Source organism: Bufo bufo, chromosome 2 (assembly GCF_905171765.1).
Source record: "Bufo bufo chromosome 2, aBufBuf1.1, whole genome shotgun sequence".
Taxonomy (NCBI): Eukaryota; Metazoa; Chordata; class Amphibia; order Anura; family Bufonidae; genus Bufo; species Bufo bufo.
In genome coordinates this window covers 539835712-539859925 of record NC_053390.1, presented here as the reverse complement: position 1 = coordinate 539859925, position 24214 = coordinate 539835712, and the positions used below count along the sequence as shown (strand labels likewise).

The window sequence follows — 24214 nt, the reverse complement described above, 5'->3', positions numbered from 1 at the left end:
CTAAATAGTGCCATCCACAGATCCCCCTCCCCTAAATAGTGCCATCAACAGATCCCCCTCCCCTAAATAGTGCCATCCACAGATCCTCCTCCCCTAAACAGTACCATCAACAGATCCTCCTCCCCTAAACAGTTCCATCAACAGATCCCCCCTCCCCTAAATAGTGCCATACACAGATCCCCCTCCCCTAAACAGTGCCATCCACAGATCCCTCTCCCCTAAACAGTGCCGTCCACAGATCCCCCTCCCCTAAATAGTGCCATCAACAGATCCCCCTCCCCTAAATAGTGCCATCAACAGATCCCCCTCCCCAAATAGTGCCATCCACAGATCTCCCCTAAATAGTGCCATCCACAGATCCCCCTCCCCTAAATAGTGCCATACACAGATCCCCCTCCCCTAAACAGTGCCATCCACAGATCCCTCTCCCCTAAACAGTGCCATCCACAGATCCCCCTCCCCTAAATAGTGCCGTCCACAGATCCCCCTCCCCTAAATAGTGCCATCCACAGATCCCCCTCCCCTAAATAGTGCCATCCACAGATCCCCCTCCCCTAAATAGTGCCATCCACAGATCCCTCTCCCCTAAACAGTGCCATCCACAGATCCCCCTCCCCTAAATAGTGCCATCCACAGATCCCCCTCCCCTAAATAGTGCCATCCACAGATCCCCCTCCCCTAAATAGTGCCATCCACAGATCCCCCTCCCCTAAATAGTGCCATACACAGATCCCCCTCCCCTAAATAGTGCCATCCACAGATCCCCCTCCCCTAAATAGTGCCATCCACAGATCCCCCTCCCCTAAATAGTGCCATCCACAGATCCCCCTCCCCTAAATAGTGCCATCCACAGATCCCCCTCCCCTAAATAGTGCCATCAACAGATCCCCCTCCTCTAAATAGTGCCATCCACAGATCCTCCTCCCCTAAACAGTACCATCAACAGATCCTCCTCCCCTAAACAGTTCCATCAACAGATCCCCCCTCCCCTAAATAGTGCCATCCACAGATCCCCCTCCCCTAAATAGTGCCATCAACAGATCCCCCTCCTCTAAACAGTGCCATCCACAGATCCCCCTCCCCTAAATAGTGCCATCCACAGATCCCCCTCCCCTAAACAGTGCCATCCACAGATCCCTCTCCCCTAAACAGTGCCATCCACAGATCCCCCTCCCCTAAATAGTGCCATCCACAGATCCCCCTCCCCTAAATAGTGCCATCCACAGATCCCCCTCCCCTAAATAGTGCCATCCACAGATCCCCCTCCCCTAAATAGTGCCATCCACAGATCCCCCTCCCCTAAATAGTGCCATCCACAGATCCCCCTCCCCTAAATAGTGCCATCAACAGATCCCCCTCCCCTAAATAGTGCCATCCACAGATCCCCTTCCCCTAAATACTGCCATCCACAGATCCCCCTCCCCTAAATAGTGCCATCAACAGATCCCCCCTCCCCTAAATAGTGCCATACACAGATCCCCCTCCCCTAAACAGTGCCATCCACAGTATCGGGTGCCTCTCTCCCCCCCCCCCATGTGCCAGTATCAGGTGCCAACCCCCCCCCCCCAGGTGCCAGTATCAGGTCAGGTGCCAACTCCCCTCCCCCCATGTGCCAGTATCAAGTGCCCCCCGCTCCCCACATGGCAGTAACAGTCGGGTATTAAAAAAATAAAAATAAACACTTCTACTTACCTCCATGTCAGCGATGCGATGCAGCCTCTTCCTGTGTCCCGCCCTGTATGTCCATATATGGAGTCAGTGCTTGTATTTCAGAAAAGGTTTCTGCTGGGATTCGAACCCACGACTTTCTGTATCAGAGGCAAAGCACCTAACCACAAGACCATAAGAGATGCCTTGCTGCTGACTGAAAAAATATGAGACTTCAACTGTTATAGCTGGCTAAGTGTACATCTATACACATGACAGCTGCTCATATATAGAGATATAGCAGAGCTGAGTGTGCTGGGATAGCTGTCATATAGAGATATAGCAGTGCTGGGTGTGTTGGGGCAGCTGTCATGTGTATAGATGTACACTTAGCCAGCTATAACAGTAGAAGTGTCTAATTTTTTCAATCAGTTGCAATGCCTCCTTTATGGCTGTGAGGGTAAATGCTTTGCCACTGATACATTGGAGGTTGTGGGTTCGAATCCCAGACACAGGAGACTTTTAGAATACAGTAAGATTAGAGCACATTAGCGAGGGGGCCTGAACATTAAGACCGCTGCTGTGAAGGGGCCCTGAACAGTAAGACATCGATATTTAACTAACTTGAAAATAAACTGTCGGGCCCCGAAGCAGCTGCTTCCCTGGTAGTTACGCCACCTCCTGGCTGCCTGTGTGTAGTGTCTGTGTGTGTTAATAAAAAAAATATAAAAAAAAAAAAAAAAAAACTGAATGCGGTCGGACGGGCCCCCAGTGGCGTAGGGCCCCATAGCCACTGCTATGGTTGCTATGGCGATCCCTACGCCACTGCTTATACTGGTTTATTCCCCTCAGGTGTCTGTTCTTTGGTGGTATAATGGAGGATTGTCTCCTATATCAAGGGAGAGGGCATGTACAAGGGAGCGGGAGCGGCCGATAACTGACCAGAGGGAGGACTTCCGGGTCACAATGCGCTCCAAGTTGGAACGCATGGCGACCTCAACATATCAACAAGGTTTGTTTGGGTGTCTTGAGTTTATCCCACAGACTACCCCCCAGTGAAGTGAGTAAATACTCTGATATCTTAACCACTTTCCGTCCGCCCATAGGATATAAACGTCCTATGGGTGGACCTCTATTTCTGAAAGCACGTTTTAAAAACGTCCTTTCAGAAATCGCAGCTGCATGCTAATCGTGCAGCTGCTGATCGGGTTGCCCAGAGTGAAGGCAGGGACAGTGCCCAGGTGTCCCTGCCTTCTGGATCGCTGCAGACACAGCTCACCGAGTGACCGCCGTGACCGGAGAGTGCAGGGGCTGTGTGAGGTCATCCACAGACCTCGATCAGCCCTGCACTGAGGCTGTACAGCGCTGTATTGCGCTGTACAGCCTCTCTGGGGGGTCAATTTCTTCTGTAACTGGGGCTACTATGTCAGCCCCAGTTATAGGAGAAATCAATAGTAAAAAAAAAAGAAAAAGTGAAGTAAATGTCCCCCAGAGGTCTTGTATGACCTTATGGGGGACGAAAAGTGTAAAATAAAAAAAATAAAAATAAAAGGTTGGAGAAAAAAAAAAAAGTTTCACATGTAAAAAAAAAAAAGTCCCTAAGTAAGGAATGAAAAAAAAATGTTAAAAATGTTAAAAATAAAATAGACATATTTGGTATTGCCGCGTCCGTAAAAACCAGCTCTATAAAAATATCACATGACCTAACCCCTCGGGTGAACACCGTAAAAAAAAAAAAAACTGTGTCAAAAGAAGCAATTTTTGTCACCTTACATCACAAAAGGTGCAACACCAAATGATCAAAAACGCGTATGTCCCACAAAATGGTACCAATAAAACCGTCACCTCATCCCGCAAAAAATGAGCCCCTACATAAGAAAATCTCTCAAAAAATAAAAAAAACTATAGCTCTTAGAACATGGAGACACTAAAAAATCATTTTTTTGGTTTCAAAAATGCTATTATTGTGTTAAAGTGAAACAAATAAAAAAATGTATACATATTAGGTATTGCCGCGTCCGTAAAAACCAGCTCTATAAAAATAAAAATATCACATGAGCTAACCCCTCAGGTGAACACCGTAAAAAAAAAAAAAACAGTGTCAAAACAAGCAATTTTTGTCACCTTGCATCACAAAAGGTGCAACACCAAGTGATCAAAAATGCGTATGTCCCACAAAATAGTACCAATTAAACCGTCCCCTCATCCCGCAAAAAATGAGCCCCTACATAAGAAAATCTCTAAAAAAATAAAAAACTATAGCTCTCAGAACATGGACACATTAAAACATTATTTTTTTGTTTCAAAAATGCTATTATTGTGTAAAACTTTAATAAATGAGAAAAAGTATACATATTAGAAATCGCAACGTCCGTAACAATCTGCTCTATAAAAATGTCACTTGACTGAACCCCTCAGGTGAACGCTGTAAAAATAAATAAATAGAAACTGTGCTAAAACAACCAATTTTTTGGTCACCTTGCCCCATAAAGTCTTATAATGAATGATCAAAAAATCATATGTACCCAAAAATAGTACTAATAAAACTGGCACCTTATCCCCTAGTTTCCAAAATGGGGTCACTTCTTGGGAGTTTCTACTGTAAGGGTGCATCAGGGGGCTTCAAATGGGACATGGCATCTAAAAACCATGTGGAGTTCCTTTCCTTCTGCGCCCTGCCGTGTGCCCATACAGCAGTTTATGACCACATGTGGGGTGTTTCTGTAAACCGCAGAATCTGGGTAATAAATATTGAGTTTTGTTTGGCTGCTAACCATCGATGTGTTAAAGAAAAAAATTGATTAAAATGGAAAATCTGCCCAAAAAGTGACATTTTAAAATTTGATCTCCATTTTCCTTTAATTCTTGTGGAACGATTAAAGGGTTAACAAAGTTTGTAAAATCAGTTTTAAATAACTTGAGGGGTGTAGTTTCTACAATAGGGTCATTTATGGGGGTATCCACTATGTAGGCCCCACAAAGTGACTTCAGACCTGAACTGGTCCTTAAAAAGTGGGTTTTTGGCAATTTTCTTAAAAATTTGAAGAATTGCTTCTAAACTTCTAAGCCTTCTAACGTCCTAAAAAAATAAAATGACATTTCCAAAATGATGCCAACATAAAGTAGACATATGGGGAATGTTAAGTAATAAACATTTTATGAGGTATCACTTTCTGTTTTAAAAGCAGAGAAATTGAAATTTAGAAAATTGCGAATTTTTCAAATTTTTGGGTAAATTTGGGATTTTTTCATAAATAAAGGTGAAATATTTTGACTCAAATTTATGACTATCATGAAGTACAATGTGTCACGAGAAAACAATCTCTGAATGACTTGGATAAATAAAGGCGTTCCAAAGTTATTACCACATAAAGTGAGATATGTCAGTTTTGCAAAATTTGGCCTGGTCAGGAAGGGGGCAAATGGCCCGGATGGCAGGTGGTTAATATGTTTTTAGCATGCTGTTTTTTTATATTTCTTATCTATAGTTTGTTATAGATTTATTATACGCTTCAAACTTATAGGTTTTATGGTTTACATAATTGCGCACAATTAACAATCCGTAATCCACTATGTGGTGACTCCTAATTGATTGTGGTTACGGGAGAAACTCTACCCATTTGAGTAACTTAACCTAATTCCTTGGTACACATTTGAGGTTGGCGCTTTGTTCTTTTTTTTCTTTTGGGGAATTGACAAGACCACTAGAGCAGGGTCGTAGCTACAGGGGAAGCAAGGGAAAGCGGCTGCTTTGGGGCCCGAACTCAGGAGGGGTCCACCCAGGAGGAGGACTAAAAGATTTTATCGTCAGGGCCCCCTCAACAGTATTATACAATGACATCATATACAGTATATACATTTCGGAAACCGATAGAGCGGCTGCCGTGCTTCACCTAGTAGAATGATCCAGACTAGCCATAGGATTTGGGGGTTGCACAGGAGCAGAGGGGTGAAAAAATTTCCTGTGGGGCCCAGTCATTTCTAGTTACGCCACTGCACTAGAGTTTTTTTTATTTTTACACTCAGTAGTTTGTCCACATCCCTCGTTCTCCTCCTTTCCCACCAGCAAAATGGTTGGTGAGAATGCCAGTCTACAGTATATGCACTTATTGACTACTTCAGTTTCTGACATCAGGCTATCAGTAAGACTAGAGCACCCACAAATGTCCTTCTCCCATAGGGTATTGTATCTACAGTGTAAATGCTGCCAAAAACTCTCATAGGCAGGATTCCCTTCTGATCTGCTCTGGTTTCATACCCTGACAACTAGGAATCTGACAACTGTTGTTGGTAAAGTGACAAACCATAGAAACAAAGATCATCCAAGGCTTTACTGATTCATGTCACATACCCAATAGCAAAGCTGATGTCTAAGGGTAAAAATATGTCTATTTAAAAAAGCCACCTGTAGGACCTCCAATAGTCAGTGCCGCAGCGAGCTTACAGTCTGACATCTGATGGCTGGCAGGGGGTAGAAATGCCAGGCGCTGATTTCCAGCATACAGTGAGGCGATGTATATAGTCTATGGAGACACTCTTATAATCACTACATACATACATGTTATAGTTATTACTAAATAACTTACCACACGCACGATACTTCCAGCAAACTTCTACAGCGTCCCAGCGTGTTTACGGTCGCCTAGCAACCCCCGGCCTGCAGCCGCTGTACGGGGGGCGGAGCTGGAGGGGGCGGGGACTAGTGGAGGTCTGAGCTCGCCTGGTAACACAGGGCTAGCGGCGACAGGAATGCTAAGGAGCCATTACCAATATTCCTGAAAACACACTTTTCTGCCAGTTTTTTTTTTTGGAATTGCAAAAAATTGCGTTTTTCACAGCGTTTCTTTACAACTTTTTTGCTGGCATATTTTTTTATTTTTATATATTCATTACATAATTCATTTCTTGTGGCATTTATTGAGGCCTAGTATAGAGAAGCCTGTAGGGGCAGATTTGTCAAAACTGTCTAAAGTCTCATTCACACATCAGTGTTGCACACAACCGCAACGTGTTTTGCGGTCCACAAATTGCCGATCCACAAAACATGGATGCCGGTTGTGTGTGGTCCACAATTTGCAGAACGGAACTGGCGGCCCATGATAGAAATGCAGGGACACGGAACGGAGCACGGAGTGCTGTCCGCATCTTTTGTGGCCCTACTGAAGTGAATGGGTCCGCATCCGACCAGCAAAAAAATGTGGCTCGGATGCGGACCCAAACAACAGTAAGGGCTCATGCACGAGACCGTTGTTGGCTGGTGCCAGTCCACAAACAGGGAGTCAGCAATATACGGCCGTGTGCACGCCGTATCACACATGCGAGTCCACAATCGGAAGGAGAGGTGTGAAACGGAGGCACGTTAGCACTACAGAGTGCTTCCGTTGGGTTTCTCTCTGTGCCACCGCACGGTGCAGACGGATCACGGTCCCATTCAAGTTGAATGGGTCTGGATCTGTCGCGGCAGCCGCAGGGATGTTGCCCGTGCATTAGGGACCGCAAATTGCAGTACTGACAGGGGGGGGGGGGACACATAGCATTATATTTATTTATGATGCTATGTAACCCTTTAGAGTTCTGGAATGTATTATATGACACTGACAAAATGCTGCCAGTGTTATCCAATACATTCCAGAGATGTGACCCCATCAGTGCTGTGAGGTCAGGCCAGGAGCTGTGCTGCGGACTCGCAGCGTGAAACACGCTCATCTGCAAGGGGCCTTACATTTACATTCCGTTTTTGCTGATTCCGTTTGTGGAACCATTAATTTCAATGGTTCCGCCAAAAAAACAAAATGTACTCCGTATGCATTCCGTTTCCATATATACGTTCCGTTGAAAGATAGAACTTGTCCTATTATTGCCCGCAAATAACGATCCATGGCTCCATTCAAGTCAATGGGTCTGCAAAAAATACGGAACACATCCGTATGTCTTCCGTTTTTGGCGGATCCATGCCCACTTTGACCATGTGTTTACTGTTAAAACACATTACTGTATATTACAATAATGATTAAAAATTTTATGTTTCTGTTTCAAACAACGGATCGCATACGGAAACGTTTTTGCGGAACTGAAACTGAAACACAACGAGAGAAAAAAAACGGAACAACGGATCCCTTTAAAAACGGACGGCAAAAACCTGAAAAAGGGCTTGTTCACACGACCGTATGTATTTTGTTGTCCGCAAAAACGGATCCGCAAAAAATACGGATGACATCTATGTGCAGGTTACGAATAGTCAGGCAACACTGCGTGAAGGTATGGGTGCACGGTTAGCGGACATCACTCCGGATGCTTGAATGAAGGAAGAAACCGACACTCCTTTGTACTGCAATTATATCAGGTTTATTCGCCACTCATAGAAGAGGTGACGCGCGTTTCGGCACATGCAAGTGCCTTTATCAAAACAATGTGAGCAGCAGGATAGATAGGGTGTGTGCATTCCGTATTTTGCGGAACAAAACAGCTGGCCCCTAATAGAATAGTACTATCCTTGTCTGTAATGCGGACAATAATAGGACCTGTTCTATCTTTTTGTGGAACGGAAATATGGGCATACGGAAACTGAATGCTCACGGAGTACATTCCGTTTTTTTTGCGGACCCATTGAAAATAAATGTTTCCGTATACGGTCCGCAAAAAAAGGGAACGGAAACTTAAAGAATATACGGTCGTGTGAATTAGCCCAAAGCCATATAGTCGTGTGCAAGAGGCCTTAGGCTACATTCTCACGACCGTATGTGTTTTGCGGTCCGCAAATTGCGGATCCTCAAAAAAAAGTATGACGTCCATATGGCATCGTTTTTTTTTGCGGATCCATTGTAACAATGCCTATCATTGTCCGCAGAACGGACAAGAATAGTACATGTTCTACGGACGTACTGATGCGGACAGCACACTGTGTGCTGTCTGCATTTTTTGCGGACCTATTAAAAGGAATGGGTCTGCATCCTATCCGCAAAAAAAACGGAACGAACACGGAAACAAAATACGTTCGTGTGAATGTAGCCTTTAGCCTCCTGCAAACGACTGTATGGTTTTGCGGTTCGTTTTAAACAGATCCAATTTTCTTTTTTTTTTTTGTTTCAGTAGTGTTTCCGTTAAGTTTTGCCGTTCCGTTTTACTGTTTGGTTTCAGTTTGTGGTCCGTTTTTTGCGGAACGGAAACAGAAGTATACAATAATGTATAAACAGTAAGTACATTAAAGGGATTCTGTCACCTCGTTTTAGCTTCTATGTAAATGAGCCTGGTAAGGAGCCCGAAGGGGCTGTACTAACCTTCTTGGAGCCCATGTGGCCCCTGTGAAGGAGCCCAGCACCGCCTGCGTCCTTCGAATCTCCTCCTAGCTCACAGTTAGATTGCCGCGAGCTCGCGCATGCGCAGTGCCGGTATAGTGTTCCTTCCCTGTGCTGGCATCAGCCTCAGGGAAGGAACTGCGCATCGCGAGATTACGGCGATCTAACTGTGAGCAAGGAGGAGATTCGGATGACGCAGGCGGTGCTGGGCTCCTTCACAGGGGCAACATGGGCTCCAAGAAGGTTAGTACAGCCCCTTGGGCTCCTTACCAGGCTCATTTACATATCTATAAAATCATTTTTTAAACACAATAAAACCACTCAGAGATATGGGCAGGTATATTGCGGACATGCTAGCGGCGATCTAGCCGTGCATGTCCGCATCTCTATAAGCTAAAATGAGGTGACAGAATCCCTTTAAAAAATTGGGCTTGGCATAAAATTTTCAATAGATGGTTCCGCAAAAAAACGGAACGGATACAGAAGACATACGGATGCATTCCTTTTTTTTTGCGGACCCCTTGACTTGAATGGAGCCACAGAACGTGATTTGCGAGCAATAATAAGACATGTTCTATGTTTAAATGGAATGGAAATGCGGATCTACTGAAATGAATGGTTCCGTATATGGAACGCAAAAAAATGGAACGTAAACGGAAAAAAAAAAACGTTTGTGTGCAGGAGGCCTTAGTGATTTCCATCAGTGATTGTGCGCCAAAACCAGGATTGCAGCCTCCACAGACATAAGGTATAAGGGAAAGATCTGCACCTGTTCTGTGTTTTGAGCCGCACTTGGTTTTGGCTCAGAATCACTGATGGGAATCACTGACCGAACACTGACATGTGAATGAGGCCTAATAAAAGAGAGTTTTGGGTGGCTTTTTTTGATCACATATTTTTGACATAAAGAAAAACAGCTGGCGCTTCTGAGTTTTAAGCCTCTCTGATGCCATGGTCACATTTGACGAGCCATCTGAGGGGATAATTGTCCGCTATAGCAGCCTGGGGCCTTGTTAAGGCTCACAGGCCTACTACGTTAGGCTACCTCTTAGGCTGGGTTCACACTTGAGCGTTTTACAGCGCGTTCAAACGCGCTGTAAAACGCTCAACACATGAAAACCAATGCTTCCCTATGGCCCTGGTTCTCACTTGAGCGTTTTACAGCGCGTTTGAACGCGCTGAAAAACGCCCTACGCTCAAAAAAGTTCTTGAGCTTCTTTGGGGCGTTTTGTCGCGCGTTTGCGGCCATAGGACACTGCTGTCAATCACACAAACGCGCGTAATACACGCGTTGACTATGGACAAAAACGCGCACAAAGACGCGTGACAAAAACGCGCGTTAAACGCACATATCAAATACGCTTAAGTGTGAACCCAGCCTAAGGCCTCTTGCACACAAACATATTTTTTTTTTCAGTTTATGTTCCGTTTTTTGCGTTCCGTATACGGACTGTATACGGAACCATCAATTTCAATGGATCCGAAAAAAAAGGAAGATACTCCGTATGCCTTTCATTTCCGTACTTTCATTCTGTTCAAAGATAGAACATGTCCTATCATTGTTCGCATAACGGACAAGGATAGTACTGTTCTATTAGGGGCCAGCTGTTCCGTTCCGCAAAAAATGGAATGCACATGGACATTATCTGTAATTTTCGCGGATCCGTTTTTTGTGGACCGCAAAATACAGAAAAATCCATACGGTCGTGTGCAAGAGGCTTTAGGCTACACGCACACGACCGTATGTGTTTTGCGGTAAGCAAATTAGGGATCCGCACAAAAAAAAAGTATTACATCCGTATGCCATTTGTTTGTTTTTTTCCTGATCCATTGTAACAATGCCTAAAACGGACAAGAATAGGACTTGTTATATTTTTTTTGCGGGGCTACGGAACGGACATACTGATGCGGACAGCATACGGTGTGTTGTCTGCATTTTTTTGCGGACCCATTAAAATGAATGGGTCCGCATCCTATCCGCCCAAAAAAACGGAACGGAAACAAAATACGTTCGTGTGCATGTAGACTTAAAGGTATTGTCCAGATTTTATTTAGTGATGACCTATCTTGAAATATCCTTATGACAAAGTACATTTTGATGCCAAATTGCATGAAGGTGTCTGTGTGTAAAAGGTGCTACTTTCTGAAAATGGGTATGGGTGATTAGTAGGATTTCATGTTTTGTAATTTAGGTTTCATTTGTATGTGTCAAAACTCAGAAAATTTCCTGGCTACTAGAAGTGAAAAATGTCCAAACACCCCTGGCAGCAAAAGGGTTAAAGATAATCTTTAACCCTTTTAACCTGGCCGTGTGAACTCCCCATCATGGATGCGAACCCATTGACTTCAATGGGTCCGCGATCTGCAAGATATGGCAAAAGATAGGACATGTCCTATAATTTTTCACTGCACAGGCACGAACCTAAAAGCCCACGGAAGGGCTTCCAAGTGTTTCCATGGGCTTCCGATTCGTGCCTGCGCACCACAAAAGATAGGACATGTCCAATCTTTTGCCGTATTTTGTGGATCGCAGACCTCTGTGGGGCACAGCACTCCAAAAGCAGGTGCTCTGGTAGGAACTACTCCTTATGCCAATATTCATAAAGAACCCAGTACTCCAAATGTGATGATCAAATTATAATACATTTATTGAGAACACACCAAAAATTGTCATAACATGACGTTTCAGCCCGATCGCAGACCTTCCTCAGATGATCACATTTCCAGTCCGCATATTTTCAAAGGAATCCAATTTTACTTGAAAGGCAAGTTGTAGATGAGTTGCCAAGCATATTACAATAGTATTAAACATGGTATTAAAGTACAGACAAGGTCCTCTTTGTAGGCATGGCGTACAAAACATAGAAAAGGGACTTGTTTTGTAACCTTGTGCATAATCAGATACTTCTTTTTTTCCTAGAATTTGAGAGTCTGAGTTGAATGCATGTCTTTGATGACCATATATTCTCTTTTGGCCAATGAAATGACATCACTCTTGAAGTTCAAGGCTAAGTTAAAGCACACTAAATCTACTTCTCAATTATATTTCATGTGAGTGCCATAAATTGAGGAATATTTCATTTATTTATTCTTTAAATATACAGATTGCTAGAACCCACTGGCAACATGCTTTCTCAGTTAGGTTTCATGCACACAACTGTATCCATTTTGCAGGAATCTAACAAAATACGGATGTGACAAAATACGGATGTGATCTGTGCTGCATGCACATTTTTTTTCGGATCCAGTGAAGGACATTTATCAAAGCCTATACACCACAGCTGTGGCGTAAAAAGTTGCACATAATTTGCGACTTTTTGATCTTTTTGGCACTTTTCAGAAGTGCAGAGAAAAAGAGGATGTGTCTTAGCAGAAGGGAGTGGCTTCACACCACCGCTGTATTTACCACCACCGCTAAAGTCTACGCCAGTGTGTAGCTTCAGTTTCTGGCGCATGGCAGGGAAGAGGTGCGCGTGCGCCTGATTTACTAAGAGGCTTCTGCCTCTTAACAAATCAGGTGCATCTCACGTCAGTGCAGGGAGATCACGACTGGCGGATGGATCTGCCAGTCTTGACATACACTGCCTGTCTAAAAAAAAAGTCGCCACCTGGATTTAACTAAACAAATAGTTATGAGCCTCCTATTGGATAATTACTGCATGGGCGATTATCTTTCAGCTGGCAACAAGTTATTTAACCCCAACTGGTGCAATGAGTTCCTTCTCATTTCTTAAACAACTATGTCGAAAGACACATCTCGTGGTCGTGGAAAAGATGTTAGTCTGTTTGAGAAGGGTCAAATCATTGGCATGCATCAAGCAGAGAAAACATCTAAGGAGATTGTAGACACTACTAAAATTGGGTCAAGAACTGTCCAACACCTTATTAAAAACTGGAAGGATAGTGGGGACCCATCGTATTCGAGGAAGAAATGTGGCAGGAAAAAAATCCTGAATGATCGTGATCGGCGATCACTTAAACGTTTGGTGAAATCAAATCAAAGAAAAACAACAGTAGAACTCAGGGCTATGTTTAATAGTGAAAGTAAGAGCATTTCCACACGCACAATGCAAAGGGAACTCAAGGGATTGGGACTGAACAGCTGTGTAGCCGTAAGAAAACCACTAATCAGTGAGGCAAACCAGAAACAAAGGCTTCAATTTGTTAGGGAGCATAAAGATTGGACTCTGGAGCAATGGAAGAAGGTCATGTGGTCTGATGAGTCCAGATTTACCCTGTTCCAGAGTGATGGGCGCATCAGGGTAAGAAGAGAGGCAGGTGAAGTGATGCACCCATCATGCCTAGTGCCTACTGTACAAGTCTGTGGGGGCAGTGCTATGATCTGGGGTTGCTGCAGTTGGTCAGGTCTAGGTTCAGCAACAGTATGTGCTCCAAGAATGAGGTTAGCTGACTACCTGAACATACTGAATGACCAGGTTATTCCATCAATGGATTTTTTCTTCCCTGATGGCACGGGCATATTCCAAGATGACAATGCCAGGATTCATCGTGCTCAAATTGTGAAAGAGTGGTTCAGGGAGCATGAGACATCATTTTCACACATGGATTGGCCACCACAGAGTCCAGACCTTAACCCCATTGAGAATCTTTTTTTTCGGCAACTTTTTTTTGGGACAGGCAGTGTATCTCCCCCAGCATTTTGCAGACAATTATCGGACATGTTCTATCTTCCTGTGGAACAAACATACGGATGCAGAAAGCACACGGATCATCCATGTGCTTTTCACATTTGTATGTCCATTCCGCAAAAAAATATAATACGTCCACAAAATGTGGACCACGGACCTTACTGAACATAATGAGTCCACAAATAAAATGCCGACACCACAACTGACCGCAAAATGGATACAGTCATGTGCATAGAGCCTAACTTAGAAAGCATGTTGCCAGTGGGTTCTAGAAATCTGAATATATAAAAAAAAGAATGAAATACTTCTTGATTTATGGCACTCACAGGAAATGTAATTTAGAAAGGGGTTTAAAGGGGTTGTGTCACTTCAGCAAATGGCATTTATTATGTAGAGGAAGTTAATACAAGGCACTTACTAATGTAATCTGATTCTATATATTGCCTCCTTTGCTAGCTTGATTCATTTTTCCATCACATTATACCCTGCTCGTTTCCATGGTTACGACCACCCTGCAATCCATCAGCGGTGGCCATGCTTGGACTATGCAAACTCCCAGGATCTCGGCCACCAGAAAGACTGTTTTCCTATAGTGTGCAAGCGTGGCCACCGCTGCTGGATTGCAGGGTGGTCGTAACCATAGAAATGAGCAGTGTATAATGGGATGGAAAACGCTAGCAAAGGAGACAATATGGACAATCACAAATACTTTAGTAAGTGCCTTGAACTAACTTTACTAAATGATAAATGTCATTTGCTGAAGTGAGACAACCCCTTTAACTTAGGCTACTTTCACACTAGCGTTCGGGTGTCCGCTTGTGAGTTCCGTTTGAAGGCTCTCACAAGCGGCCCCGAACGGATCCGTACAGCCCCAATGCATTCTGAGTGGATGCGGATCTGCTCAGAATGCATCAGTCTGGCACCGTTTGGCCTCCGTTCCGCTCAGCAGGCGGACACCCGAACGCAGCTTGCAGCGTTTTCGTGTCCGCCTGGCCGTGCGGAACCAAACGGATCCGTCCAGACTTACAATGCAAGTCAATGGGGACAGATCCGTTTGACGTTGACACAATATGGTGCAATTTCAAACGGATCCGTCCCCCATTGACTTTCAATGTAAAGTCAGGAGTCCCTATTAATATACCATCGGATCGGAGTTTTCTCCAATCCGATAGTATATTTTAACTTGAAGCGTCCCCATCACCATGGGAACGCCTCTATGTTAGAATATACCATCGGATTTGAGTTAGATCGTGAAACTCAGATCCGACAGTATATTCTAACACAGAGGCGTTCCCATGGTGATGGGGACGCTTCAAGTTAGAATATACTAAAAGAACTGTGTACATGACTGCCCCCTGCTGCCCCCCTCCTCCTCCCTGTTTTTAACTCATTGGTGGCCAGTGCGGCCTCACCTCTCCCCCCCCTAGTTAAAATCACGTTTCGAATCCCCCATCATTGGTGACCAGTGCGGCCTCACATCTCCCCCCCCCCCCAGTTAAAATCACGTTCCGAATCCCCCATCATTGGTGGCCAGTGTGGCCTCACATCTCCCCCCCCCCCAGTTAAATTCACGTTCCGAATCCCCCATCATTGGTGGCCAGTGCGGCCTCACATCTCCCCCCCCCTAGTTAAAATCACGTTCCGAATCCCCTATCATTGGTGGCCAGTGCGGCCTCACATCTCCCCCCCCCAGTTAAAATCACGTTCCGAATCCCCCATCATTGGTGGCCAGTGCGGCCTCACATCTCCCCCCCCTAGTTAAAATCACGTTCCGAATCCCCCATCATTGGTGGCCAGTGTGGCCTCACATCTCCCCCCCCCCAGTTAAAATCACGTTCCGAATCCCCCATCATTGGTGGCCAGTGCGGCCTCACATCTCCCCCCCCCCCCAGTTAAAATCACGTTCCGAATCCCTTATCATTGGTGGCCAGTGCGGCCTCACCTCTCCCCCCCCCCTAGTTAAAATCACGTTCCGAATCCCCCATCATTGGTGGCCAGTGCGGCCTCACATCTCCCCCCCCCTAGTTAAAATCACGTTCCGAATCCCCCGTCATTGGTGGCCAGTGTGGCCTCACATCTCCCCCCCCCCAGTTAAAATCACGTTCCGAATCCCCCATCATTGGTGGCCAGTGCGGCCTCACATCTCCCCCCCCCCCCCCAGTTAAAATCACGTTCCGAATCCCTTATCATTGGTGGCCAGTGCGGCCTCAACTCTCCCCCCCCTAGTTAAAATCACGTTCCGAATCCCCCATCATTGGTGGCCAGTGCGGCCTCACATCTCCCCCCCCCCTAGTTAAAATCACGTTCCGAATCCCCCATCATTGGTGGCCAGTGCGGCCTCACATCTCCCCCCCCCCCCTCAGTTAAAATCACGTTCCGAATCCCCCATCATTGGTGGCCAGTGCGGCCTCACATCTCCCCCCCCCAGTTAAAATCACGTTCCGAATCCCCCATCATTGGTGGCCAGTGCGGCCTCACATCTCCCCCCCCCAGTTAAAATCACGTTCCGAATCCCCCATCATTGGTGGCAGTGGAGAGTTCGGATCGGAGTCCCAGTTTAATCGCTGGGGCTCCGATCGGTAACCATGGCAACCAGGACGCTACTGCAGTCATGTACACATCCAGGACGCCAGGCAGCAGGGGGCAGTCATGTACACAGTTCTTTTAGTATATTCTAACTTGAAGCGTCCCCATCACCATGGGAACGCCTCTGTGTTAGAATATACTGTCGGATCTGAGTTTTCACAAAGTGAAAAATCAGATCTGAAGAAAACAGTTATGCAAACGGATTTGTTCTGAACGAATGCAAGCGTTTGCATTATAGGAGCGGATCCGTCTGTACAGACACCAGATGGATCTGCTCCGAACACAAGTGTGAAAGTAGCCTTATATGTCTATAGTGATGTCATTTCATTGGCCAAAAGTGAACACGTAGTCATCAAAGACGTGCATTCAACTCAAACTCTCAAATTCTAGGAAAAAAAGAAATATCTGATTATGCACAAAGTTACAACACAATTGTGAAACAACACCTGATTGTGAAATAAATTATGATATAGATAAATGTGAAAGGCACATCCAGTAACCTGTTGAGACATAGTGAAGCAATTGTAGAAGTCCAGCAATACAGATAGCGAGCTTATACTAGGACAGGGTGTCAATATGTATCAATAGATAGTCCAGCAGGGGTACCCTGTTTATTCATAAGGTAACTAAATTTAATAGGTAATTTCAGAATTTACATATACACAGACAATACAGTACCATGCAAATGATCCATGTAGAGGCCAGAGTATGAAAACCTAAGATGCCGGTATGCACCGCGGGTGGCCGGGGAAGATTATCCCTAGCACTGATTCCCTGAACTGGTCCTCTGCCCAGGGACGTCTCCAAATGGTGGGGGCGCCCTGTCCCCGTACCTAGACTCAAACTCCTAGATATCCCTGGTGAGGTGAGTGGTGGATGGGGACGAAATACGTGGTGTCTAACATGGATAACAGGCACAGAAGAAAGGATAGGTTTAAAAGGTGTCCACTGTATACTGCCCTCGTGGTATGACCAGGAGGTACAGGGCACACCTAGAAGATAAAATACACAAACAAAACGCACAATTGGTATATTTAAGATAGGTATAAATGACCTACAGACCCCGACGCGTTTCGCCCATACGGAAGGTTCATCAGGGGGTTACGTGTAGTAGGCTTGTAAAGATAACGGGACCGTTGCCAATGGTTATGGCCGCCCCGGTTCAGTGATGCGTGTGCGCATATATAACAGGGAAAAAAACAATCCTTTATGACACTGCAGACCCACAATAATAGACCAATTGCCAAATGGCAGTTTACATACGATTATGGCAGCGTGATGAGAGAACTCGGCTGCCAACATGCACACTGAGGTAGGCAGTGAAATATTGCACACAAGGTCATTCCTGAGGAGGCTCATAGATAAGAGCATACATAACTGGCTGAAGTGCAGCACGAAAGATATGCGTGCCCCAGTTTAATCACCCAGGATACCGGGCTAACCAACCAGCGGATACATGGTGTGGTCAGTGGTGTGAAATAATGGGTCTGAGGTGAAGCAATTGCCCATAACAACTAATTAGGTCCCTTTATGCATTTTCTAACCTGAAATCATTATAGGGGCTTAACAGCATTAGAGCTCGTGCACACGACCGTATGCCCTCCGAGACATATGGTCCGTGAGCGGGCCATATGTCCCAGAGAGGCATACATCGTGCGCACGGGAGCGCACAGCATCATAGGTTACTATGATGCTGTGCGCATTGGCCCGCCCGGGGGGCTATTGTCCTGCACTCATAATATCATATGAGTGCAGGACAATAGTCCGGCGGGCGGCCCGATGCGCACAGCATCATAGTAACCTATGATGCTGTGTGCTCCCGTGTGCACGATGTATGCCGCTCCGGGACATATGGCCCGCTCACGGACTATATGCCTCGGAGGGCATATGGTCGTGTGAATGAGCCCTTACACTATTGTTGGGCCATTCTTAGGATAGACCATTAATATCAAAGCGGTGGGGTCTGAATAGAACACTGCAGTAGCTACTAAATGTACAGCATACAGGTGTGTAGAGCAATATGCAAAATAAGGCTGAGTTCATATCATGTCTTACTTTCAACATATACAAAAAACTTATTTGTTAAACAGATGCCGCCGACGGATGCCATACAGTGCCATCGGTCACCATAGGGTTCCATTGTAAAAAAAAAAATGTATGCATCAACATATACTGTATGTGCTCTCTGGATCCAGCATTGATAGAAGCTGTCTGAATTCCCACCGGCCCCATTACCTATAATTCATATATTCTATAGATTCATTACACACAGAGTGATCTATTTCAAGTGGTTCTTTCTTTTAATATTGATGATTATGGCTTACAGCTAATGAAAACCCATAAGTCAGTATCTCAGAAAATGAGAATATAAGACCAATTAAAAAATTATTTTTAATGTTGGCCTACTAAAAAGTATGTACAGTATATGCATCAATAATCGGTCGGGACTCCTTTTGCATAAATTACTATATCAATGTGGCGTGGCATGGAGGCGATCAGCCTGTGGCACTGCTGAGATCTTATGGAAGCCCAGGGTACTTTGATAGCGGCCTTCAGCTCTTCCCTATGGGGTTGAGGTTTGCTGGCCAATCAAGCACAGTGATGCCGTAGTTATTTAACCAGGTACTGGTACTTTTTGCAGTGTGGGCAGGTGCCAAGTCCTGCTGGAAAATGAAATCAGCATCTCCATAAAGCTTGTCAGCAGAAGGAAGCATGAAAAACTCTAAAATTTCCTGGTAGACTTTGGACTTGATATCACATAGTGCAGGGGTGGCCAACCTTACAGACACAAAGAGACAGAAAAAAAAATCGTATGACTGCCAAGAGACACAAGCTATCCGTTTACACAAATATGCGTGCACACGACAGTATTACGGCAATTGAGTTATCAAAAATTTAAAAGTGCATTTAAACCACCTTTCCTACCTGTAGTGTAGACAGCTTTAGTGAGACTTCTGGCAATCTTTGTTTTTCACAATGTGTTTCAAGATTTCTCAGATGACACCCTTATGCTCAGATAACCGCCCATGCTCAGATGACCGCCTTATGCTCAGATGACCGCCCATGCTCAGATGACACCCTTATGCACAGGTGACCGCCCAGGCTCAGATGACCGCCCATGCTCAGATGACACCCCATGCACAGATGACACCCTTATGCACAGATGACCGCCCATGCTCAGATGACGCCCCATGCTCAGATGACCGCCCTATGCTCAGATGACGCCCCATGCTTAGATGACGCCCCATGATCAGATGACGTCCCATGCTCAGATGACCGCCTTATTATCAGATGACCGCCCCATGCTCAGATGACGCCCCATGCTCAGATGACGCCCCATGCTCAGATGACGCCCCATGCTCAGATGACCGCCCCATGCTCAGATGACCGCCCCATTATCAGATGACCGCCTTATCAGATGATCACCCATGCTCAGATGACCGCCTTATTATCAGATGACGCCCCATGCTCAGATGACACCCCATGCTCAGATGACCGCCCTATGCTCAGATGACCGCCCTATGCTTAGATGACGCCCCATGATCAGATGACGTCCCATGCTCAGATGAACGCCTTATTATCAGATGACCGCTTCATGCTCAGATGACGCCCCATGCTCAGATGACCGCCCCATGCTCAGATGACCGCCTTATTATCAGATGACCGCCTTATCAGATGACCACCCATGCTCAGATGACGCCCCATGCTCAGATGCTCAGGGGTGATTTGACATGGGGGAGATGTGAGCATGGGGTGTCTGATTTTTGGTGTCTTATGTGAGCACTAGGGAGGCTTATTTTGTGGGTCTGATGAGGATTTGGGGGTCTTATCTGAGCTCATACTACCCCCATGTCAGATAAGACCCCGAGATCAGTACTTTAATAAAATAAAACTGTGTAGGAGGCTTATCCTACCTCTGCTGCCGCTGCTCTGAAGACTGTGGCGCCCTCTCCACAGTGACCTGACGTGCACAGCGTCAGGTCAGAGCGCGGGCCTCCACGTATTAAGGGGGAAGGTGCACTGCGCCACCAATGACAACCTTTTATACAAATACAGGAGGCGGGTGCCGGCAAAATCACATAGCCGACACCTGGCCTCTATGACGGCGCTGCGATCCCCGGCACTTAACCCCTCAGGTGCGGGATATATGATTCTGCAGCCAGCACCTGCCTCCTGTATTTGAATAAATGAGTGAGTTAAATTCATTGGTGGCAGTGGAAACAGCCCCTCCTCTTCCCCTCTGCACTCTCATTGGTGGCAGCGGCAGCAGCACAGGGGGGAGGAGGGGACTGCTTTCTTCTTCCTTCTCCTGTGTGCTGCTAATATTTCAAAACCTGCGACATCCCTGGCCCGCTGCCCTCTGCGAGCCGCATATGTAGAGGAGACTACGCTCCTCTGAGAGCCGCAAGTGAAGGTGCGAGGAGCCGCATGCGGCTCGCGAGCCGCGGGTTGGCCACCCCTGACATAGTCGACCAACACCAGTAGATGGCATGGCTCCCCAAACCATCACTGACTGGAAACTTCACAGTGGACCTCAAGCAACTTGGATTGTGTGCCTCTCCACTCTTCTTCAAGACTTTGGGACCTTGATTTTCAAATGAAATGCAAAATTTACTTTCATCTGAAAACAGAACTTTGAACCACTAAGCAATAGTCCAGTCCTTTTTCTCCTTAGCCCAGGTAAAACGCTTCTGACGTCTCTGGGTCATGAGTGGCTTGACAAAGGGAATGTGACAGTTGTAGCCCATATCCTGGATACATCAGTGTGTGGTGGTTCTTGAAGCACTGATTGCAGCCACAGTCCACTCCTTGTGAATTCCTCAAAATTTTTGAATGGCCTTTTCTTGACAATCGTTTCAAGGTTGCGATTATCACTGCTGCTTGTGCACCTTTTTCTACCACACTTTTTCCTTCCACTCAACTTTCCAAGAATATGCTTGGATACAGCACTCTGTGAACAGCCAGCTTCTTTAGCAATGACCTTTTGTGGCTTACAGAGTGTCAGATTGTATAACTTACTGAACCAGACTGAGGGACCATTTAAAGGCGTAGGAAACCTTCACAGGTGTTTTGTGTTGATTAGCTGATTAGAGTGTGACACCATGAGTCTCCAATATTGAACCTTTCCACAATATTCTAATTTTCTGAGATACTGACTTTTGGATTTTAATTAGGTATAAGTCATAATCATTGTGGCAGGCACAGCACTATGAAGTGCCTTTTGCGCTGTGGCATTAGAACAATTTTGATATCTCTGACTTTTTAGTCTAACCAGACTGTCTATTACTCTGTATCTCCTCTAGCGCCGTTCTATGGAAACAGTAGGTTTAAAGAGCACACCAAATGCTTGAAATAACTTCTTTATTAACTTCAACTTTTCTTCATATATAACACTGCCGCCTCCGCAGCAGATAGTCCATGTACATAACACGTGTTGAAAAGATATCACAAAATGGTGGTATGCATAGGATGGTGGTTCAACTGTTCAATCTTGTCATTCAACATAAAATGGTGGATATATTTCTCTCTTGAGTATCTGTACTCTCATTTTAAGTTATTTAAGCACTTTATGATTTCTCTGAGGTATATCTGAGGTCTAACTAATAGTTCTACTGCAGATTGCAGTTTTCTTTTGCAATTTGCATGGATTGTATGATTGTATGGCTCAGTATGGCGAAACTGTAAGTAAACATACATATAACCAGATCAGTATACAGTTCTAATCACTGAATCAAGCGTGAAGCAGCTCTCACCTGCTGAAAGACTCCCTCTGGGCATGGACGCCGCACTTGGATGCGGAAATGTATGATCCAAAAAGAGAAGAAGTCCAGCTCCGCTCGGGTGCAAAAATTACCCTTTTATTCCAGCGGTTTTAAAATTTCCATCAGACAAGGTGTGTACAGTGACGCGTTTCAGACCTCTAGAACATATGGGTCCTTCTTCATGACAAACACTTGCTCCTTCTTCAGGCCTGCAATGTTCTGCTGGGCTCCCTCAATGTAGACATTCGGTTTGACATTGCTGTAGCCAATCACTAGTCACAGATGGACATCTGCAAAATACAGATGACGTCCCTGTGAAGGCCGTGTTGCATCCATTTTCTTTGCGAACCCAATGACTTCGATGGGTCCATGAACTTCATTTTGCAGCAAAGTATACAACATGTTCTATCTTTTGCGTAACAGACATACAGATGCAGAAAGCACACAGAAGGAATCTGTGTGCGTTCCATGTCCGTAGGTCAGTTTAGAAAAAGATAGAACATGTCCTATTATTGCCCGCAAATGTAGACCATGGACCCATTGAAGTCAATTGATCCGCCAAAAAAAAATGGTTGCAACACGGATGTCACGTGATCATTATCCGTATTTTCCATAGATACGGTCATGTGAATGTAAATCATAAAGTCACTCTCAAGATCACTTTTGAAACATTGCTTCTGTGGAGGTCGGTGCAATAAAAAAACTGTAAAGAAAAAAAAACTAAGAGAAAGAACTCCCAAACCTAATTAAACTACATATGTAAAAGCCACATAATTACTCATTCTGCAACATTTTGAAACTCCTATTTCTTGCTGCTAAAGATATTTGGAGAGGAATTGGACAGAAAAATTGCCTAGAAGCTGGAGGCCCCTGACAAGTACCCATTTTAGGCTCCATTCACACGTCCATAATAATGGGTCCGCATCCGTTCCGCAAATTGCGGAACGGGTGCGGACCCATTCATTCTCTATGGGGACGGAATGGATGCGGAGAGCACACTATGTGATCTCTGCATCCGCATTTCCGGAGTGCGCTGCCGATCTTCCGGTCCATGGCTCCGGAAAAAAATAGAACATGTCCTATTCTTGTCCGCAATTGGGGAAAGAATAGGCATTACTATGGGGGTGCCGGCCGGGTGCATTGGGGATCCACAATGCACTACGGACGTGTGAATGGACCCTTATAATGTAGATTATTGCAATAAATAAAGTCGTCATCATCATGTTCATGCAACCATTAAAACCGGCTTGTTCAGGTTCCCCCCCCCACACACCCACCCACGGGACATGTCATCGCTGAGGTCAGTCATTGGCTGCGGCAGTACACGTGACCCTGTCCATATGGAAGCGGACATGAACTGGAAGTCCAATGAAGAGAGCTCAGGAGGCTTAACAGAGCAGCAGGGAGCAGGTTAGTATGGATTTCTCCACATGTACCGCTGGATGGGAATTTGAAAAAATATATAAATAAATAAACAACCCCTTTAAGATCAAATGTGTGACGTAATAGTGTGCTATCTCAAAGAAAGCAGCTTATTACAATATATGCAAGACATAAAGATATGCCTATAGCCAGCAACAAGAAGGGTACATTCCTTCAAGAGCAACTGTCAGCTTTACTAATGTGTCTGTTTTAGTAAATTTTGTAATTTTCCATAATATAACAATTCTGGAGACTCTTTTCTTAGAGCTCTGTAGTATACTGTTGCTACTAAATGTTTATGAATAAATGTACAACTGGGTATTACCAGCTAGGGGCATGCTCTTACAAACTCTGTCACTGTTTGATCAGTGTCAGACTTTGTAGAGACACGTCCCTTTCACAATGAGAATAGAAATGCCCAGTTGACCAATAGCTGACCCTATGAAGCATCAAAAATCAAGACTGCCCACCCCAGACATTTGTTTTGCAATCTTCAACTGTCCATGGCTGGTGACTACGTACCCACTGTTGTCAGGGGCATAACTACCAGAGCGGCAGTCCATGAGACTGCTATGGGGCCCAAGGGCAAGAGGGGGCCCAGTTAGGATCATCCCCTCTTCTACTAGGAGTGAAAACTTGGTCAGGACTCTATCCTCTAAAGCAGGGATGGCCAACCTGTGGCTCTCCAGCTGTTGCAAAACTACAACTCCCACCATGCCCTGCTGTAAACTGAAAGCTGAAGGCAGTCTGGGCATGCTGGGAGTTGTAGTTTTGCAACAGCTGGAGAGCCGCAGGTTGGCCATCCCTGCTCTAAAGGAACAACTTTTAGCAAATGAGGCAGTGGAAAAATGGC

The 24214-nt window shown here is 45.3% G+C and overlaps 1 protein-coding gene across 1 annotated transcript in view; it reads right to left on the bottom strand.

Annotated features, from left to right (window-relative positions):
- The window catches only part of DNAH6 (dynein axonemal heavy chain 6), a 381291-nt gene extending 375023 nt beyond the window's left edge, over positions 1-6268 (bottom strand). Inside the window, exon 1 of the mRNA XM_040418030.1 lies at positions 6234-6268. The gene's annotated coding sequence lies outside the window, so the exon portion shown is untranslated. The remainder of the gene's footprint in view (positions 1-6233) is intronic.
- Between the last annotated feature and the right edge of the window lie 17946 nt (positions 6269-24214).